At 42.8% G+C, this 6,028-nt stretch overlaps 1 non-coding gene across 1 annotated transcript; it reads left to right on the top strand.

Moving 5' to 3' along the window:
• Window positions 1-676: 676 nt before the first annotated feature.
• On the top strand, window positions 677-783 carry LOC139030733 (U6 spliceosomal RNA). The gene has a single exon (XR_011483136.1). It is a non-coding gene; the product is annotated as a U6 spliceosomal RNA (small nuclear RNA).
• The last annotated feature ends 5,245 nt before the right edge of the window (window positions 784-6,028 follow it).

The raw sequence follows: 6,028 nt of genomic DNA, 5'->3' as shown, positions 1-6,028 counted from the left end.
CGTGCACCCCCAATGTTCATCACAGCACTGTTTACAATAGCTAGGACATGGAAGCAACCTAGATGTCCATCAGCAGACGAATGGATAAGGAAGCTGTGTACATATACACCATGGAATATTACTCAGCCATTAAAAAGAATTCATATGAATCAGTTCTAATGAGATGGGTGAAACTGGAGCCCATTATACAGAGTGAAGTAAGCCAGAAAGATAAATACCATTACAGTATACTAACACATATATATGGAATTTAGAAAGATGGTAATGATAACCCTATATGCAAAACAGAAAAAGAGACACAGATGTACAGAATGGACTTTTGGACTCTGTGGGGGAAGGCGAGGGTGGGATGTTTCAAGAGAAAAGCATCGAAACATGTATATTATCTATGGTGAAACAGATCACCAGCCCAGGTTGGATGCATGAGACAAGTGCTTGGGCCTGGTGCACTGGGAAGACCCAGAGGGATCGGGTAGAGAGGGAGGTGGGAGGGGGGATCGGGATGGGGAATACATGTAAATCCATGGATGATTCATGTCAATGTATGACAAAAACCACTACAATATTGTAAAGTAATTAGCCTCCAACTAATAAAAATAAATGAAAAAAAAAAAAAAGAAGAAGAAGAAGACGCCTGTATGCACGTCAGGAAGCAACAGTTTGTACTGGACGTGGAGTGCTTGCTTCGGCAGCACCTATACTAAAATTGGAATGATACAGAGAAGATTAGCATGGCCCCTGCACAAGGATGACACGCAAATTCGTGAAGTGTTCCATATTTTTGCTACCAACAGTATTTTTCAGAGAACTAGAACAAATAATTTCACAGTTTGTATGGAAATACAAAAAGCCTCGAATAGCCAAAGTAATCTTGAGAAAGAAGAATGGAACTGGAGGAATCAACCTGCCTGACTTCAGGCTCTACTACAAAGCCACAGTCATCAAGACAGTATGCTACTGGCACAAAGACAGAAATATACATCAATGGAACAGAATAGAAAGCCCAGAGATAAATCCACGTACCTATGGACACCTTATCTTCGACAAAGGAGTCAAGAATATACAATGGAAAAAAGACAACCTCTTTAACAAGTGGTGCTGGGAAAACTGGTCAACCACTTGTAAAAGAATGAAACTAGAACACCTTCTAACACCATACACAAAAATAAACTCAAAATGGATTAAAAATCTAAATGTAAGACCAGAAACTATAAAACTCCTAGAGGAGAACATAGGCAAAACACTCTCCTACATAAATCACAGCAGGATCCTCTATGACCCCCCTCCAAGAATACTGTAAATAAAAGCAAAAATAAACAAATGGGACCTAATGAAACTTAAAAGCTTTTGCACAACAAAGGAAACTATAAGCAAGGTGAAAAGATAGCCCTCAGAATGGGAGAAAATAATAGCAAACGAAGCAACAGACAAAAGATTAATCTCAAAAATATACAAGCAACTCCTGCAGCTCAATTCCAGAAAAATAAATGACCCAATCAAAAAATGGGCCAAAGATCTAAACAGACATTTCTCCAAAGAAGACATACAGATGGCTAACAAACACATGAAAATATGCTCAACATCACTCATTATCAGAGAAATGCAAATCAAAACCACAACAAGGTACCATTACACGCCAGTCGGAATGGCTGCTATCCAAAAGTCTACAAGCAATAAATGCTGGAGAGGGTGTGGAGAAAAGGGAACCCTCTTACACTGTTGGTGGGAATGCAAACTAGTACAGCCACTATGGAAAACAGTGTGGAGATTCCTTAAAAAACTGGAAATAGAACTGCCGTATGACCCAACAATCCCACTCCTGGGCATACACATTGAGGAAACCAGATCTGAAAGAGACACGTGTACCCCAATGTTCATCGCAGCACTGTTTATAATTGCCAGGACATGAAAGCAACCTAGATGCCCATCAGCAAATGAATGGTTAAGGAAGCTATCTATACACAATGGAATATTACTCAGCCATTAAAAAGAATTCATTTGAATCAGTTCTAATGAGATGGATGAAACTGGAGCCCATTATACAGAGTGAAGTAAGCCAGAAAGATAAACACCAATACAGTATACTAACGCATATATATGAAATTTTAAAAGATGGTAACGATAACCTTATATGCAAAACAGAAATAGAGACACAGATATACAGAACAGATTTTGGGAGTCTGTGGGAGAAGGAGAGGGTGGGATGTTCTGAGAGAACAGCATTGAAACAAGTATACTATCAAGGGTGAAACAGATCAGCAGCCCAGGTTGGATGCATGAGACAAGTTCTCAGGGCTGGTGCACTGGGAAGACCCAGAGGGATCAGATGGGGAGGGTCGTGGGAGGGGGGATCGGGATGGGGAATACATGTAAATCCATGGCTGATTCATGTCAATCTATGGCAAAAACCACTACAATACTATAAAGTAATTAACCTCCAACTAATAAAAATAAATGAAAAAAAAAAGAAGAAGAACTGGACGTGGAACAACAGACTGGTTCCAAATAAGAAAAGGAGTACCTCAAGGCTGTATATTGTCAGCCTGCTTATTTAACTTATATGCAGAGTACATCATGAGAAACGCTGGACTGGAGGAAGAACAAACGGGAATCGAGATTGCTGGGAGACATATCAGTAACCTCAGATACGCAGATGACACCACCCTTATGACAGAAAGTGAAGAAGAACTAAAGAGCCTCTTGATGAAAGTGAAAGAGGAGAGTGAAAAAGTTGGCTTAAAGCTTAACATTCAGAAAACTAAGATCATGGCCTCTGGTCCCATCACTTCATGGCAAATAGATGGGGAAACAGTGGAAACCATGGCTGATTTTATTTTTCTGGGCTCCAAAATCACTGCAGATGGTGATTGCAGCCATGAAATTAAAAGATGCTTACTCCTTGGAAGGAAAGTTATGACCAACCTAGACAGCATATTGGAAAGCAGAGACATTACTTTGTCAACAAAGATCCACCTGGTCAAGGCTATGGTTTTTCCAGTGGTCATGTATGGATGTGCGAGTTGGACTATAAAGAAAGCTGAGCACCAAAGAATTGATGCTTTTGAGCTGTGGTGTTGGAGAGGACTCTTGAGAGTCCCTTGGACTACAAGGAGATCCAACCAGTCCATCCTAAAGAAAATCAGGCCTGAATATACATTGGAAGGACTGATGCTGAAGCTGAAACTCCAATACTTTGGCCACCTGATGTGAAGAGCTGACTCATTTGAAAGGACACTGATGCTGGGAAAGATTGAGGGCAGCAGGAGAAGGGGACGACAGAGGATGAGATGGTTGGATGGCATCACCGACTCAATGGACATGGGTTTGGGTGAACTCTGGGAGTTGGTGATGGATAGGGAGACCTGGCGTGCTGCGGTTCATGGGGTCATGGACAGTCAGACACGACTGAGTGACTGAACTGAACTGAACTTGTCTATTAAAGTTCCCTGGAGTCAGGAGTTCTCTGATTTCTAAAGTTTTGGAGTTAAGCCTCCTGCCTCTGGCTTTTGGTCCTTCTCTTACAGTAGCCTCCAGATTTCTCCATCCATACAGCACAGAAGATAGAACCCCTAGGTTAATGGTGAAACAATTCTCCACAGCCAGGAACACCCAGAGAGATTCACAGGTTTATATAGAGATGAGAAGAGCAAGGAGGGAGGGAGAGGTAACCAGGAGGAGAAAAGGGAGAGTCGAAAGGGAAGAGAGAAATCTAGCTGGTAATTAAATCCCTAAGTGCTCTCCACAGCCCAGAACACCCGGAGAGATTTGCAAAGTTATGCAGAGATACGAAGGAGATAGAGGTGACCTGGTAGAGAAAAGGGAGAGTCAAAAGGGGAGGGAGCAATCAAGCCAGTAATTAAATCCTTAAGTGAAAATGGATACTGATTAGTTTCTTAAAGGTAAAAAATTGATAACAAATATCAAAAAGCAAAGATTAAAAAGCTACAATACAGGTTAGACTCTCAAAAAACACATTATAAAAAATACAACAAAATCACAAAAATTTAAAAATATATATAAGGAATTTGTTTTAAAAAAATAGGGGGTTTTTTGGAAAGGTAATCGTAGGCTATAAAAAAATGAAAGTTAAAGGGGTAATAAAGAACTAAATTTTCTTTTTAATTAAAAAGTGATAATAGTATAAATGTATCTAGGAATTTCTCTGGAGCTGTTGTGGGCAATGTGGGGTCAGTTCAGTGTCAGACAGTCCCTTGTTCTGGCTTGTACTTGTTCTCAAGTTCTATAGGTGTCCCTCAAATGCACAGTCTCAGTATTAATTGCTGGATTTTAATCTGTTGCACCTGTCACTTCCAGAGTGGTTCCCCTTTCTTTGTTTATTTTGGCTTCCTCTGTTTGCAAGTCTCTTCCGTATCTAATTTCCGCCCTGACACAAGGATGAAGGTGGCCACTTATTTAGGCTCACTTGTTCAGTTGTGTTGTGGGGAGAGAAACACACTGCAAACAAATACTGCTGTCACGGGTGGGGAGCGCTCTCAGTGGATGGACCGCACTGCATTTGCCACAACCCAAGCCAGCGTGAGCTTCCCAGGTCTCCACTGCTCAGGCTCCAGGCTGCTCTGCGAGGGCACTGTCCCAGGGGGCCCTGCATGTCGTGCACTTTCCAGGTCTAAGCCACTCAGGTTCTCCGGTGCTCAGCAGGTCACAGACCCAGATGGGCTGTGCGTTTTGTGCCCATCCTGGGTCCGAGCAGCTGAGTCAGCCGGGTGCTTGGCGAGTGCACTGTCCCAGTGGGCTGTGCGTCTTATCACCTCCCTGGTCCCGGCTGCTTGGTTTCCCAGGTGTGCGATGTATCTCTTCTGGGGAGCTGTTCTCAGGTGGTGACACTCCTGGCAGATATCAACCATCCGGGATCCCAGAAAGACGTGGTTAGCAACTAGGAACCTGCTCACAGTTGGATGGAAGATGAGGACTCTGGGGCTGAAAGTGCAGCATCCCCTTGCCTTCCGGGTCAGGCTGTCACATGCCTGCCTCTACGCCTCTGGGAAAAGAGGGCCCTATGAGGCAGCCAGTTTGCTCTCCTTTGCTACTCTCTCAATTCTTTGTTCTGTGAGTGCACTGTGAGGTCACTGTGCATTAGAGCCTTCGTGGGAAAGGTCTCTTTTTTTTCTTCTTCTTTTTTTTTTTTTTTTTTTTTTGGTCTCTCTGGCAATTCCAGTTTGGGTTGCAACCTCACATAAGCTCCCTCAGATTGTCCTCAGGGCATTCAGACCCAGTCCTTATCCTAAGGATGGATGATGCAGCCTGCACGTCCCTGCCCAGCCCCAACTCGCTGGTGGCAGATGCGAACATCTGTGGCACTTCTTTGTCTTCACTTGTAGTTGCAATTAAACACATATTCTGTGGTTTTTTTTTTTTTTTTTTTTTGGATTTTTTGTTTGTTTGTTTGTTTTCCCTCCCAGTTATGTTGCCCTCTGAGATTCCGAAATTCCCCACAGACACACCTGTAAGAGAGTTTCCTACTGTGTGGAAACTTCTCCTCTTTCACAACTCCCTCCCCCAGATGGGTCTCTGTCCCTAAATCTTTTGTCTGTTCTTGTCTTTTATATTTTGTCCTACCTCCTTTTGAAGAGATTGGGCTGCCTTTCAGGGATGTCCTGATGTCCTCATCAGGATGCCTGATGTCCTCCACCTGCGTTTAGAAGTTGTTTTGTGGAAATTGCTCAACATTGAAATGATCCTTTGATGAATTTGTGGGGGAGAAAGTGGTCTCCCTGTCCTATTCCTCTGCCATCTTCGGACCACCCCCCAAAGAGCAACCGTCTTAATTTCATGGCTGCAGTGACCGTCCTCCATGATTTTGGAGCCCAAGAAAATAAAATCTGTTACTGTTTCCATCTTTCCCATCTATTTGCCATAAAGTGATGGGACAGGATCCCATGATCTCCATTTTTTGAATGTTGAGTTTTAAGCCAGCTTTTTCATTCTTCTCTTTCACCTTTTATCAAGAGGCTCTTTAGTTCCTCTCTACTTTTTGCCATTTAAGTGGTATCATCTGCATATCTGAGGT

Source organism: Odocoileus virginianus, chromosome 23 (assembly GCF_023699985.2).
Source record: "Odocoileus virginianus isolate 20LAN1187 ecotype Illinois chromosome 23, Ovbor_1.2, whole genome shotgun sequence".
NCBI classification, from domain to species: Eukaryota; Metazoa; Chordata; class Mammalia; order Artiodactyla; family Cervidae; genus Odocoileus; species Odocoileus virginianus.
This window is presented reverse-complemented; position numbering and strand designations above follow the sequence as displayed.